The following is a 16,188-nucleotide window of genomic DNA, read 5'->3' as shown; positions in this document are numbered from 1 at the left end:
ATTAAAAAAAAATTTGTTAATGTTTATTTATTTTTGGGAAAGAGAGAGAGAGTAGGAGAGGGACACAGAGAGGGGGGAACAGAGGATCCAAATCAGGCTTCACATTGACAGCAGAGAGCCTGATGCAGAGCATGAACTCATGAACCATGAGATCATGACCTGAGCCAAAGTTGGATGCTTAACTGACTGAGCCACCCAGGTGCCCCTCTTTGGAAATCTTCTTACAGCAGAATCATAAAAGTCTGAATGGGGGTGGCAGCAGAACAATGGGGAAAAAATAAGGCTGCAACCATATTGGAGAAGGAAGTATTGAGAGGGCTTGCCATGTTGTTCGGGTGTGGAGTCAAGAGACAGAGATGTGTCAAAGACTGTCTGAGACTTCCTTACTTCTATGTTTCTTCATACCAAAAATTGTAAGCATCAAATCCTGCCCTCTGAATAGCTGGTCACACACACTGAGACCATTCCTATTTAGTGGCTCAGCATATGTTGCTGGCCTGAGGAAAAAAAATCGGTTCACTCCATGCCCCCCACTCCTCACGAAAATATCCAATTTAAAATGGGATGTAATACAATCAACAGAGTAAAAAGACAACCCATGAAGTGAGAGAACATAATTGCAGATAATATATCTGATAAGGGATAATATCCAGAATATACAAAGAACACCTACAACTCAATACACACGCAAAAAAAAAAAAATGGATAAAGGACTTGAATAGATATTTTTCTGAAAAAGTGTGACCAGCGACCAATAAGCACATGAAAAGATGCTCAACATCAGTAATCATCAGGGTAATGTAAATCAAAGCCACAAGGAGATACCTCATCACACCCATCATCATGGCTTTTATCAAGGAACCAAAGGGGCACCTGGGTGGCTCAGTTGGTTAAGCATCTGACTTTGGCTCAGGTCATGATCTCATGGTTTGTGAGTTTAAGCCCCACATCAGGTTCTCTGCTGTCAGCTCAGGGCCTGCTCCAGATCCTCTGTCCCCCTCTCTTTCTGCCCCTTCCCTGCTTGTTCTCTCTCTCAAAAATAATAAATAAGCATTAAAAAAAGAAATAAAAAATAAAAAGTGTTGGAGAGTATGTGAAGAATTTGGAACCCTTGTGCACTGTCGATGGGAATGTAAAATGATGCAGCCACTATGGAAAACTATATGGAAGTTCTTAAAAAAATTAAACATAGAATTACCATATGATCCAGCAATTCTACTTTTGGATACATACCCAAAAGGATTGAAAGCAGGGACTCAAACAGATATTTTTACATCAGTGCTCATAACAATATTCTTCACAATTTCAAGAGGTGGAAACAAACACTTGGATTATAAATGGGTAAACAAAATGTGGTTCATACATATAGTGGAATACTATTCAGTCTTAAAAAGGAAGGAAATTCTGACCCATGCTACAACATGGATAAAAACATTAGAAGACATTGGGCTGAGTGAAATAAGCCAGTTACGAAAAGACAAATCCTGTATGAGGTACCACTTACATGAAGTTCCTACAATACTCAAATTCATAGAAACAGAAGGTAGAATGGTGGTTTCCAGGGTTATGGGGAGGGCAACAGGGAGTTATTGTTTAATGGCTTCAGAGTTTCAAGAAGTTGCAAGAAGGAAAGAGTCTGGAGTTGGCTCTTGGTGATGGTTGCACAACAATGTGAATGTACTTGATGCCACTAAACTGTACACTTAAAAATGGTTTTGATGGTAAATTTATATTATGTATTTATTTCACCACAATTTAAAAGAACCCAGCAGGATATAGAATTTTGGTTCCTGTAGTCAGAAAGATGCTAAATCTCTTTAACTGGTTATTCTATCTTTTCTTTTTTTTTTTTTTTTAAATTTTTTTTTTCAACGTTTATTTATTTTTGGGACAGAGAGAGACAGAGCATGAACGTGGGAGGGTCAGAGAGAGAGGGAGACACAGAATCGGAAATAGGCTCCAGGCTCTGAGCCATCAGCCCAGAGCCCGATGCGGGGCTCGAACTCACGGAGCGCGGGATCGTGACCTGGCTGAAGTCGGACGCTTAACCGACTGCGCCACCCAGGCGCCCCTATTCTATCTTTTCTACAAGTGACTGTCATTGCACAAGTGGTCTGGAATTTTAAAACCTACAGAAACAAAACTATCACCTGTAGAAAATTTATAAAATACAAACGCAATGCATTATTCACTGTAGAAAATATGGAAAATACAAAATTACAAAAAGAAAATAGTATCACCCAACTCCTATCTGGAGATAACTAACTATCAGGTTATCTGGGGGTAGCATTTTGATGGATTTCCTTTAAGTCTTTTCTGGAGTATCTCTGTGAATTCTCAGCTCTCTCTCACCATGTGCCAGGGGCATGACAACCATTGCATAAGATAGCTACTTTGGGCAGGTCCTGGTGCAATCTGTGGCCAAGGTGGCTGGTTATGTCAGCCATCGAATAAGTATCAACCAGAGATTGCTTCTTTCATGAGGTGGATGTGTGGAGCTCTCATTGATCATCTGAACTGTGCTCTGACCAGTCTAATATATAAACATAATGGGATTAAGAAGAGGTTTGTCACACCAGGAATTAATTAGACTATTGGTTCCCAAGGTACTCTAGAACTTCCCTTGTCTTAGTTCTCATTGAACTCTATTGTAATGAGTGGTTTGATGTCTATTTCCCACTAGAATATAATGTAGGATCTTTGCCTGTTCACTGTTGTAGCCCATTGCTAAGAAGTATCTGGATAATAGAAGTGCTTAATAAATATTGGTTGAATGAATGAATTAATGGTTGCTCATAATGATACTCGATTTTGTAAGGGAGTAAAGGGGAAGCTGCATAGAATATTATTTAAGATCATTTGCTTCTGGACTCAGACTACTCACCTTTGAATCCAACATTGTGTAGTGGTGCACAGATTTTTTAACTTCTTTTTTTTAAGTTTATTTATTTATTTTGAGAGAGAGCACGAGAGAGAGAGCGAGCACAAACAGGGTAGGGGCAGAGAGAGAGGGAGAGAGAGAAAATCCCAAGGAGGCCCAACACTGTCAGTGCAGATGCAGGGCTTGAACTCATGAACTGCAAGATCATGACCTGAGCTGAAACCAAGAGTCAATGCTTAACCAACTGAGCCACCCAGGCATCCCCAGATTTTTTAACTTCTGGAAGCTTTTTCTCATCTGTAAAATGGGGATAAAAATAACATCTATTTCACAAAGTTAGTGTGAGAATTAATTGAGATAACCCATTATAAATCATTTAGAATGAACCTGGAACATAGTAATCACCGAATAGATGTCACTTATCATGTTTATCTTTTAGTTTGATAGTTGCATGAGCATTTCCTATGTCATTAAGTATTTCTGAAACAACATGTTTTTAGTGGGTATGTACTCTTCTATATTGGAAATTTACCATAATTTATGGATATTTATATTTAGATTCTCTCTATTTTAAATAATTCTTGGGTGAGTATTCTTGTAATAGAGTAGTTAGGAGCACAGGCCATGGTACCAGAGTGCCTGGGCTCATGTACTGGCTCCCTATGTGACCTTGGATACTTGGGGCTGAGGTGGGGACAATAATAATTCATAGGATGGCCAGGAGGATTAAGCGAGTTAATGTATGTAGGCTGTTTATAATAATGTCTGGCAAAATTAAATGCTTAATAAATGTTTGCTATTACATTTTATTGCACATCTTTAACTTTGTTAACTCTTCAGGCAACTGAAAACTTTGTTGAATTTGTGAGGGAAAACAGTGTCTTTTAATTTTTGTCCAACAGGATGAACACTTATTATAGTCTAGATAGGAACCCCTAGCCTGAATATATGGTTTTGTGTTGAAAAAATGGGGCATCATTAACTATTAGAACTTGTGTTGACTTGTGACCCTTCAGTAGTTTATTAATTGCATTCAATTTAATAGCTTAAAAATGCCTTTAGATGCTTGATTGCTTATGATTTGAAAAGAGTAGCTAAATATGCTCTTATATTACTACTTATAATCTTATATCTTATACAACAATTACCGGCCAGATTGCTAAACAGACTATTTGATATATAAATTTACATATTATTTAATAAGAATGCTGTCTTAAAGCTATATTTGTGCCTTGGATATTAGTAATGACATTTATATTTATTTATCATATATTTACATGATTTATAAATAGATAACATTTATTTGTTAGTATGGACTTACAAATGTTTAAATAATGGGAGTGCTTAATTAAAAAAAAAAGTTGGAGAGCACTGACTGGCTTCTAGGTTAAAGCTTAGGTCCTTTAGGATGAAGTGAAAGACCTGGCCAGTCTTGCTTCAACTTTCCTTTTACTTCATCTTCAAGCCTCTCACCTTCACTCACAGTTCACCACACACCTCCGCCAACACACCAAACCACAGGCAACTTGTCAGCTGGTGGCTTGGTTAAAGTCCTAGTCTTAAGACTGGTCTATCTTCACACATTTCTTTAAGCCATAACCTCAGACAGTGAGTCAACAATTTTTTTAATGCATCATTTTATATAAAACGGTAGTGAAGAGCTTTGCCTCAGCCCTTGGTCTTAAAAAACATTTTTTTTTTAACGTTTATTTATTTTTGAGACAGAGAGAGACAGAGCATGAACGGGGGAGGGTCAGAGAGAGGGAGACACAGAATCTGAAACAGGTTTCAGGCTCTAAGCTGTCAGCACAGAGCCCGACGCGGGGCTCGAACTCACGGACCATGAGATCATGACCTGAGCCGAAGCTGGCCGCTCAACTGACTGAGCCACCCAGGTGCCCCGGTCTTAAAAAATTTTTTAAGAGAGAGAGAGAGAGAGAGCAAGCTAGCAGGGGAGGTGCAGAGAGACAGGGAGACAAAGAATCAGAAGCAGGCTCCTCACTATCAGTGCAAAGCCTGACTTGGGGCTCGAACTCATGAATCTTGAGATCGTGACCTGAGCCGAAGTTGGATGCTCAACCTCGGACGCTCAACTGACGGAGCAACCCAGGCACCCCGGCCTTAGCCCTTGGTCTTAAGCACTGAGACTGTTCCTGTTCCCCATATTTAATCTTTTTTATTCCCAGAAGCTGAACTTCATCAGCTGCTTCACCGTGTTAGTTAGAAAGTCCAATATATTTAGCCTTATGATTTATTTTTATTTATGTAAAATGATACATGTTTCTATTTTGCAGTTTTATAAAAAGTTTTCTCTATTAAAATATATTTATATATATTTTATACATAAAATATATTTATGTCTGAAAATAAATCACTTAAATAAAAGTAAAGTTAGGGATGTCTGGGTGGGTCAGTTGGTTAAGTGTCCAACTCTTGATTTCAGTTCAGGTCATGATCTCACAGTCATGAGATTGAGTCCCACATCGTGCTCTGTGCTGGGCATGGAGCCTGCTTAAGAGTCTCTCTCTCTCTCTCTCTCTCTCTCTCTCTCTCTTTCTCTCCCTCTGTCCCTCCTCCTCAAAAATATAAAATTAATAACAGAGCAGAATGCAATAAAAATGACTGAAGTTTGAGAGAGCCAGCACTGCATGACACTGAGGTTCCATAATTCAAACATTACTGGTGGAACAGGGACTAGAAGCTGGATCTTCTAATGGTCCAGGTCCTTATACGGGGCTTTGTTTTGTTTTGGTTTGGTTTATTTTTTTTTTCAGAGTAACATGTGTAGATTTTTCTGTGAAGCTAATGGTTGTCTGTCACTGTTTGGCAGCAGGACACAGGTCTGGGGCGTCATGTGTCCAGTGATGTTGAGGTAGAGAGCATGAAAGCAACGGGTTTGAGAGACACAGAAGTTAGAGACCTTCTCTGAGGCCTGCTCGCATAAATTCACTAGGTGAGGACAGCCATCCCACGTGGTGAAGGGGTCATGTACTGATGTTCAGTGTTAAGGATGGGGAATCCTGGATCCCCTTCCTGGCACAACGTCTGAGTCTGAGGTTTGGGGATAAATGACTTGACGACTCCAGAGGTGACTCACTGCAATTTGGAAATTCTCAGCTGTAGCCCTCCCTTTAAGAAAAATTATTATTACCATCTCTGACTAATAACTAGCAAAGTCAAAGTGAAAAATAACTCAGTGGAGATGCAGAGAAAGTTTTTTTTTTATTTTAATCTTTGTATGGAGCTGCAATGTACAGGGAGGTAAATGCGGGGAAATGTAGATAACAAATCTTACAATATTAACTGGGTAATTATGCCAATTAGCATTTAATTTTATCTATCCCATCACATTTTATCTGTAACAGCATCATAGGTAACAGTTATTGCTGCAGACTTTTGAAAGTTAATTAAAACCACTGAGACAGAACCAACAAAAGTCCATTCTTTTTTTTTAATTCACTGAAGTTTAAACAATCAATTTTCCATTATGAAAATTTACTCCAAATGGAAACTTTGAGAACCAGGGCCAGAGACAGGTGTCTTTCTTTCCTGTCAACTGCCTTAGGATGAGACTCTCATTGCCAAACTCCCCCTGGCTCTCACTAAGGCAGAGTCTACATAAAAAACAGTGACAGAGTAGGGATTTTGTCCTGTGTCCCCCAAGTTCCTGACTTCTGGACCCTTTACCCCTGGAAGGAATGGGCTTTCCCCCAGCTCTGCAAACTCTGCAGCTATAGATCAAGTGAGTTCTCAGTTCCTATTCTGTCCAGGAGCCCTGCTAAAGACCAAATAGAGGCCACACACTAAAATGTGCAATCGTGTTCCTCATGGTTCATTTCTAGCAGGGGCTGTGGATCCCAGGGGAGCTGTTGGCACAGTGCATGGGGACCCAAGCTGATCAGGTGATGGGGGTTGCAGGTGGGAGAGTTCAGGGACCAGGGCCTGGGAGAGAATGGGGAAACTCTGTCTTTCGTGTCCTATCAGGTCCTGGGGGCGGGGGGAGGGGTGTCCTCTAGACTGCCAGTCCCATGCACAGGCCAAAGTTTATCTTTTTTTTTCTCTATTATTCTATTTTAAACCAAGTCTGCATAATTCAGGGCCCAGCTTCTCCCCTCACAGAGCCTCATAACCACCCTTTGGTGAGGTGTCTGTGAAGTAATTCTCAGAGCATTCTGATGGGGAAAGAATGTGTAGCTGCTGCTAAATGCAGCCTTGTTCATTTTTTAAGTAGGCTGCACAAAAGCATATTTCTCCTTTTTTGACTGGGTTCAATAATCTTCACCCAAAAAACTGATAAACACTGATAAACACATATCTAACTTATGTTTATGGGTCTGCAAATACAATAGCCAAACTTTTTATCAATCTTCAGGTTAAGTCCCCAGGGTCCATTAATTCTATCAATTGGTATATGGTATATGTTTGGAATATGTTTCCTTTGTTTTTGACTATTTATTAATGTTTCAAGTTTTGATTTAAATTCTAGTTAGTTAACATACAGTGTAATATTAGTTTCAGGAGTAGGATTTAGTGATTCATCATTTACACATAACACCTGGTGCTCTTCACAATAGGTTTCCTCTTTAATACCCATCACCCTTTTAGCCCCTCCCCCGGCCCATTTCCCCTCCAACAAATGGTTGTTGTTGTCTATAGTTGTTGTCTATAGTTAAGAGTCTCTCTTATGGTTTGCAAATGACATATCTGAGAGAGGGTTAGTATCCAAATCTATAAAGAACTTACAAAATTCAATGCCCCAAAAAACAAATAATCCAGTTAGGAAATGGGCAGAAGACGTGAATAAATATTTTTCCAAAGAAGACATCCAGATGGCTAACAGACACATGAAAAGATGCTCAACATCACTCATCATCAGGGAAATACAAATCAAAACTGCCATGAGACACCAACTCACACCTCTCAGAATGGCTAAAATTAACAACATAGGAAAGGACAGATGTTGGTGAAGATGTGGAAAAAAGGGAACCTTCTTACACTGTCAGTGGGAATGCAAACTGGTGCAGCCATTGTAGAAAACAGTATGGAGGTTCCTCAAAGTTAAAAAGTTAAAAATAGTTAAAAATCAGAACTCCCTTATGACCCAGCAACCCAGTATTTGTACTACTAGGTATTTACCCAAAGGATACAAAATACTGATTTGAAGGGGTACATGCACCCCAATGTTTATAGCGGCACTATCAACAATAGTCGATACATCAAATAGTCGAATAATATCAAATAATAGTCAAGTTATGGAAAGAGACCAAACGTCCATTGACAGATGAATGAATAAAGAAGATGTGAGGTGTGTGTGTGTGTGTGTGTGTGTGTGTGTGTGTGTATGTGTATAACTCAGCCATCAAAAAGAATGAAATCTTGCCATTTACAATGGCATGGTTGGAGCTAGAGTTTATTATACTAAGTGAAGTCAGTCAAAGAGAGAAAAATACCATATGATTTCACTCATATGTGGAATTTAAGAAACAAAACAGATGAACATAATAGAAAGGAAAAACAGAAGAGAGGGAGGCAGACCATAAGAGAGACTCCTTTACCTTTTATTAAGAATCAACCAATTGATTGATCTATCGGTATTTATTGGTCATCTCTCAGAGCCATGCCACTGTCTTAGATGTAGGATAAAGAGATGTACTAAGCTATGAAGGACACGGTTCCACCTAAATCTGAAGAAATGAGTGGCTTTCCTGTGCTTTGCTTTATCCAGTCACCACTCCCACACTTGTGATTGTCCTTCACTTCTTGGGACCCTGACATTTTTGAACATGTCGGGCAGTACGTACCCTGTCTTTCATGCATTCTATTTGTGTGTGCATTAGCTTTATTTCTTTCCTGGACTACTGGCTGTAAGAGGCAGAGACTCTGTCTAATTCATCTTCCATTCTCTGTAACCTCTGGCACAGGCCTAACACTCACTAGGTCTCAAAATACTTAGCAGATTATTTCATCAGCACCCCCCACTTCTAACAGATGACATTTGTTTCACCGTCGGGTGTAATTTACACCTGACATTTCTGAGTCTTTTGGAACATGACAATAAAAAAATTGACTTCTTTCTCTGCACATCTGTTTTCTCTTTATATCATTCATTGATTTGTGTGTGTGTATTTTTAAATAACCAGGCCCCAATGAAGCCAACCTATTCTTGATTTTTTAAAAATTATATAAACTGTAGTTTCATTTCAATAGCCCAAAGTAAAATACATCACTGAAATTAAAGTAAGCCCACGGGGGTGTCTTTAGTGTATTCAAAACAAAATGTTGATAATAATGGTATTTACTAACTGTAATTTAACTGTATTCATTAAAAAAAAAATAGCATGCAGCCCTAATTGCCCAGACCAAAGAATACAAATTACTTTAAATTTCTGTATTCTAATTAGATAGAAAAATCATTTGATTTCTTCTTACTGTCTCCTTTCCATTATATCTATATCATTTTAAGCAGAACATCCATTTGAAAGAATTAATGAAATCCTGGGATCTTACCTGAAGTTTGAGAAAGAATAAATCACCTTTATTTATAAAAGTAAAAAGGGATCTTGTAGTTACAGACTCAGTCTACCTTCTAAGCATGACCCACATGTATAACTGAAAATTGGTTTGCTCCATCCACTTACAAATGCCTTGGCACAAGCAAGGGAACAGGATTCAATCAAAAAGATTTCATACAGAACAATTTCTGTGAGAATTATCTGATCTCTTCCTAGGAAAAAGCAGAGCCTAATTTTTTTCTTTGTAGAAGAGAGAAGGCCTCTTCTACAGACCTAATCTGTTTTGCTTTATCATGACTTGAGATGCCATCTTACATAGAAAAGCACAGTCCTGGGGCGCCTGGGTGGCTCAGTCGGTTAAGCAGCTGACTTCGGCTCAGGTCATGATCTCGCGGTCCGTGAATTCGAGCCCCGCGTCGGGCTCTGTGCTGACAGCTCAGAGCCTGGAGCCTGTTTCGGATTCTATGTCTCCCCCTCTCTCTGACCCTCCCCCGTTCATGCTCTGTCTCTCTCTGTCTCCAAAATAAATAAATGTTAAAAAAAAAATTTAAAGAAAAGCACAGTCCAGTTTTGGGGGATGTCAAGGATGCAGCCCTTGGACACCCTCCAGGTCTTCAGGGCCAGTTAGTACAATGGTGAAGCTGCAAAGGGCCTTGGATGCCGCATAGGTTAATACTTCTGCTCAAAAACAGAGCACCTGGACCCAGGGAGGGAAAGGGACCATAATATGGCAGGGGATCCCAAACCTGGCTGATCACTGCTCTTTCATTTCATTCATTCAGCGAGTGCTTGCTGCACACTTTATGCTAATACTACTCTTGGTGTTGGGCACACAGTGGTGTTGTGACAGCGATGGTCCTTACTGTCGTATATGCCCAACACCAAGAACATTTCACAGTGATGGATAAGAGAACTAACCGGGGAAGAGTGGGGAAGTCTGGGAAAGAAAGGCTTTCACTGAGATCTGAAGGAGATGTCCATTTGGGCCGCTGGAACAGAGTACCATAAACTGGGGAGTTGGTAAACAGCAGTAATTTATATCTCACTGTCCTGGAGGCTGGGGAGTCCATGATCAAGGCACTAGCAGATTTTGTATATGGTAAGATCCCACTTTCTGGTTCACAGTGGCTATCTTTTCACTGTGTCCTCACATGGCAGAAGGGACCCAAGATCTCTCTGGGACCCATTTAAAAGGGCATTAGTCTCATTCATGAAGTCCCCACCCTTGTGACCTAATCATCCAAAGGACCCACCTCCAAATACTATCACACTGGGGAATAGATTTCAACATACACATTGTAGGGGCATACGACATTTGGTCTATAGGACTAGATGTGGGATGATCAAAGGGTGGGGGCAGGAACCATTCCAGACAAAGGGAGCAGTGAGATCACAGTCTCTAAGATTGAAAGGAGCTTGGGATGTTTAAGAGGTGGCCCAGCACAGTGAGCTTGGGGAGACAGCAGAACTATGGTTGAAAGGGTAGGACAAGGCCAGGACATGTAAAGACTTACAGGTCATGAATAGGAGTATGGACTTTTATTTTTTTATTTTATTTTTAAATTAAATTTTTTTCAATGTTTATTTATTTTTGAGAGAGACAAAGAGAGAGACAAAGAGAAAGAACACAGGCAAGGGAGGGGCAGAAAGCAGGGGACAGAGGATCCTAAGCAGGCTCTGCACTGACAACAGACAGCCTGATGTGGGGCTCCAACTCATGGACCATGATGAGATCATGACCTGAGCCGAAGTCTGACACTCAACCGACTAAGGCACCTAGGCACCCCAGGAATATGGATTTTTTAAAAATTGTATCAGGATGTCAGCTCATCATCAAATTTAACTTTGTCATTTTCTTTGTTGTTTTTATTGTTTTAATATAGATTATTGGGACTAGGCTTCTCAGATCTGAAGATGGACCACCGTAGTTACTGGCCAGTTCCCTGGTCTGCAAGTCAGCTCCTTCCACTGTATTTAACGACCCTCTCGCAACCCTCTGGGCAAACATGGAAGTGGGGGGAAGTGTTACCCTCTAGACAAACAAGTTAAAATTGACCACGTTTTAGCCACAAACACACAAAAAAAATGTCACCTAAAAACACTAAGCACTCATTGCCACAGTCTTGCGGCATAGGCTAGCTAAGTTTGGAAAAAACGAAACCATCAGGGCCTTCTGTCGATGAAGCTGATGAATCTGTCTCCTCCCCCTGGTCAGGCTGGTCACCCCAGTAGGGTAGACCCAACCACACTTAAGCCACCCCACACAGATGAGTATCTTTTCTGATTGCACCACAAGCTGATAACCCAGAGGGTGGCAAATAGTGAGTCAGTGCCAACCTCACAGAAATGGGACAAATGAGGACTACATGGGATGGACCTGGAGCTGGTGGCCCTAAGTTGCCTTCAGTGACCTAGAAGCCCAGGATCCACTGATTGTTGATAGTTGTTGTTTAGCCTTATGCTATCAGCCTTTCCCACTGGGGGTAAAATGACATGGGGGTACAGAACAAGGTCAGCACACACCTTGGGAAGAAAACACATGACCTAAATGTTAACTGGCCACCAGCCATCATAGTGTCGCAGAGATTACAAAAGCATTCACATGCCTGGGCCTTCCCAACCAGTAGTTGAGGGTCACATTAGACAGACAGAGCTCTCAACATCAGCACCACGAGACCTGAATGGGAATTCTGGCTCTACCCTCTTACTAGCTGTGTGAACTTATGTAAGTACCTTGGCCTCTCTGGGTCTCACTTGGCTTCTCTGGGCAGTGTGAAAGATCAACTTGGCCTTGCCAACATCACAGGATTGTTATTTTGAGTCCTAAAGGCAGTCATGTGTGTGAAAAATATTTGGGAAGGATGGGGAGCCACATAAAATGTCTTCTGAGGCTTTACAAGCTCTGGGAAGTGTGGGGAATCAGGAAGTTCATGAAAGAGTTGATATAGATGGTGGAAGGATCAAAAGGCAAAAATTCTGAGGACAGGCTATAGGAACTGACATTTTACCATGTTAAGCAGGAAAGGTCGAGTGCTATATTCCAGCCTGTGACTGGTTCTTATTCAGAACATCATGACTAACTTCTTTCATGTCTCCTGAAGAGAAAACAAAATAAAATGCATAATAAAAAAGGGGTATTTTCTATCTCTGAAGGAAGTCTTGCAAGCATGGTAAATACCAGAATGTGTTACTAAAGCAAGTTTGGTTATTTTTTCTCTATTGGCCTTATAAGAGATTTGTACCTGAGTGTACGTGGCTTAAATGTGATTCCGGCTGTAGATAAGGGAAGATACTACACTACCAACAGAGATTTCCCATGTTTTTGGTTCTTGGAATTAAATTCACAAGAATTTCCAGGTGGTAAGCTACATGAAGACAGGGGATTTTGTTCACTGCTGCACCCCAAGCACCAAGCACAGTACCTGATGCAATGTAGGTACTTAATAAATATTCACTGAATGCATAAACAGAACATCATGAGCTTGTCCTGGCATTTGAAAGCCCATCCCTATGTATTCACTTGCTCCCTGATTCACCTGCCTAAGCAGCCCCAGCCTAAGCAACCCCAGTGTTGTGGGCCAGTTTCATAAGTCACAGCAGTGGCTTTCAGACCCTAGAGAATTTGCAGAGTGGGAGGAGTCAAGCCCACTCCAGTTCAACTGGCACCACCACACTTTTACCTAATATATATATATATGGCTTCCAGATATCATTTTCCATTGTTTTGGTAATGTTGTACTTGAGCTGCCATTATATGAGTGCTGTGATGAAAAGCCTGAAGCACAGGGAAAAGCAAGGAAATAAGGCACCTTCACCTTGAGGATTTCTGAGTCACAAATGAAGGGGCTAAAAAGGTCTTTGGTGTTTGTTTCATAAAATCTAAACAGAGAGAAGAAAGAATCTAAGTTGTTCTAGTTTTCCTCTTTTTGAAGTTTCCATGGGCTGTTGCCTAAATAATCCTATTTTTAAAGAGCAAACTTTCTAATTCTAGAAGGCTGGGAGTTGCCAGGTCTCTGGGGACGTTTTCTGATTGTGTGCTTACAAGGCCATCGACTGAAATTGTTCTGTTACCCTGTGGTGGTGATCACATTGGAACCACCATATTCTCTCAGGCACAGCAGCCCTTGAGCAGAAATGTACATTCTAGTAATTATTAGGATCCAAGCAGTCGTGTGCCCATGTGTCTAGGCCTGTTTTTTTTTTTTTTTTTAGCATCAGGAGAAGCAGATCTGCCAAACACTCATCTCAAAGGCCCTGAGCCCCTGGGAGACATATTCCCCAATCCCATCCTCCAGTGAAAAGGAGGACACAGATCTGGACCACCTTGCAGTGTGAAGGAGTGGGAGAATAGACCACTTTGAAGAGTCACTATTGGTCAGCAAGTGAACAAGAAGTAGTTCAGTTCAATTGTTGATGCCTTGTACCTGACCTGGAATCATAAATGTCACCTCCTATCCTACCCCAATCTGTATTCACCTCTATCACTCAAGGCCCAGCAACTTGCACAATTGCTCTGGAATACAGTGAATGGATTTGCAGTACATGTCCTGCTTTTCAGAACGTGTTCTTAATCCTCTCCCTTTGACTCACCACAGTATTCCAGCCCAGGGCAGCCAAAGCAGGGATGCTCAGGCCCATTGTAAAGATGAGGAAACTGAGGCTCAGAAAGGTTGAGTAGCTTGTCTAGTTACACAGGCTAGGGTAGGAACTGAGAGCACCTGCTGACAAGGGATGGAGTCAGACTGCTTGGGTTTACATCTTGGTACTTCTCAATTAACTGTGGATGGGTTTTGGTAACTCAGTTTCTTCATCTGTAAAGTGAAAAGAGTAATGATACCTGCTTCATGGTGTGGCTGCTAAGCTAAGAGACAATGCAACATAGTCAGCAGAGTGCTTGGTATCCTTGAATGTCCAGTAAATATTAGTCTTTTTTTTTTTTTAGTTTTTTTTGGTCTATCTTCCATTTATTTAGGTTTTCTTTTTTTTTTTTTTGAATATAATTTATTGTCAAGTTAGCTAACATACAGTGTATATAGTATACTCTTGGCTTCGGGAGTATATTCCCGTGATTTATCACTTACGTACAACACTCAGGGCTCATGCCAACAAGTGCCCTCCTCAATGCCCATCACCCATTTTCCCCATCCCCCCACCCCTATCAACCCTCAGTTTGTTCTCTGTATTTAAGAGTCTTTTATAGTCATCATTATTATTAAGAATATTATTATGATGAAGAGACACCATGGAGCCTGATTCCTAATCTAACGCATTTCCATACAGTGATGCACTCAGCATCGGGGTCTGGCATTCTCCCTCCCTTGAATCCTTTCCCTTTGCCCTCACCACCCTCCTCACTCAAGACAGTGAAAACTCAAACTCTCTTTCCAAACACTGTGGCCTTTCTGGTTGCCATTTAAAATTCTGGGCAAGCATGAGGGGATGTGATGTCTCTACATCTTTGTGACATATGGATGAGAAGTATCATTAGATACAGGGAAAGAATAGCCTATCTCCCAGGGCTTGAGTGATGTCACTAGAGAAGGCACTGTTGCTTCCTCCTAGCATCAACCGCCAACCCAAGATAATGCCATCAGTCCGCCGCAATGGTGTTCCACCCTCCACGAGGAGGGTCTTGGGGCTCCTTGCCCTGAGTCCTCTCCATTCCCCAGCTTCATGTATTATCCTCCATGGGAGGGCAGGGTCAGGAAGGAGGGAGGCTGGCCTGAAAAGGGCTTCTGGGTAGATGTCTCCACAGTGATCCTTGCTGCTGGCTGCCACCACATCAGCGGCACTCACTATGCTGAGGACAGATGGTGGCAGCTTGGAACTTCATGATTTAAACTTTCCCAAAAGGGCATAGCTGAAAAGAAGCCCTTCAGAGGATGTTTTCTGGGGTCCTTGCCCTTGCTCTGATGTCCAACATCTCCTGGAGAAATCATTAGACATACCACACCACAAGCTGGGTAGAATTAGTTAATTAGGAGCTCTCTGACAAGATCGCATATGAAAATCTCAGACGGGCCAGGTCTCATTCCTCTCACTGCTGGGAGGACTTATCAGGCAGGCTCTTTTCCAGAAACTCTGCTTGCTGGAATACAGACAGGGAGTGCACTTGGGGGTCCCTGCCTTCAGGGAGTTTAGAGACTACATGAGACAAAGCACAAGGCAAGTCCCATACACAGGTTATACGAGGACTAGGACTATTTCTTATGGAGCACTGTCACCAGATTTTTGCCAGTCACTCACTAACCCATTCTTCCTAAATTTTAAATATCTACCCCATACTTCCAAACCTCCTTGGAAAAACAACAGTGTTATCATTATGCATTTTGATCTTTCTGGGGGAAAAAAGGTGTTATCTCAATTAGGTTATCAATGTGGATCTTGGCTTTTAAAGTTTAGATGACATTCTCCACAAAGGCATAGCTTGTTATAAATTGCATGCCAATAGCCGCTGCTCTCTGGATTCCTTTTTCTCCTTACAACCTAACCTGAAACTCCTCAGTAATGCTGACATCATTATTCTCGGAAGCTGAAACTCTGGAATTTGGAAATAAATATAACAAATGCTTCATATATCAGTATTGAAAGTATAGCTACTCTTTTGCTTTTATCCGCTGAAAGATTCTCTGTATCACATGATGCATTTGAGGGATGTGGGCTTTGGCAATAGACAAAATAAAGTTTGTATTCTGGCTCGGTAACTTCCCAACTGTGTGAATTTGGGTAAGCTCTGTATCTTCCTGAGCCTTAGTTCCCTCATCTGTGAAATAGGAATAAACAGCCCTATTTTGC

This window comes from Prionailurus bengalensis, chromosome D2, assembly GCF_016509475.1.
Source record: "Prionailurus bengalensis isolate Pbe53 chromosome D2, Fcat_Pben_1.1_paternal_pri, whole genome shotgun sequence".
Classification (NCBI taxonomy): Eukaryota; Metazoa; Chordata; class Mammalia; order Carnivora; family Felidae; genus Prionailurus; species Prionailurus bengalensis.
The sequence above is the reverse complement of the archived record's forward strand: the minus strand, read 5'-3'. Positions refer to the sequence as shown.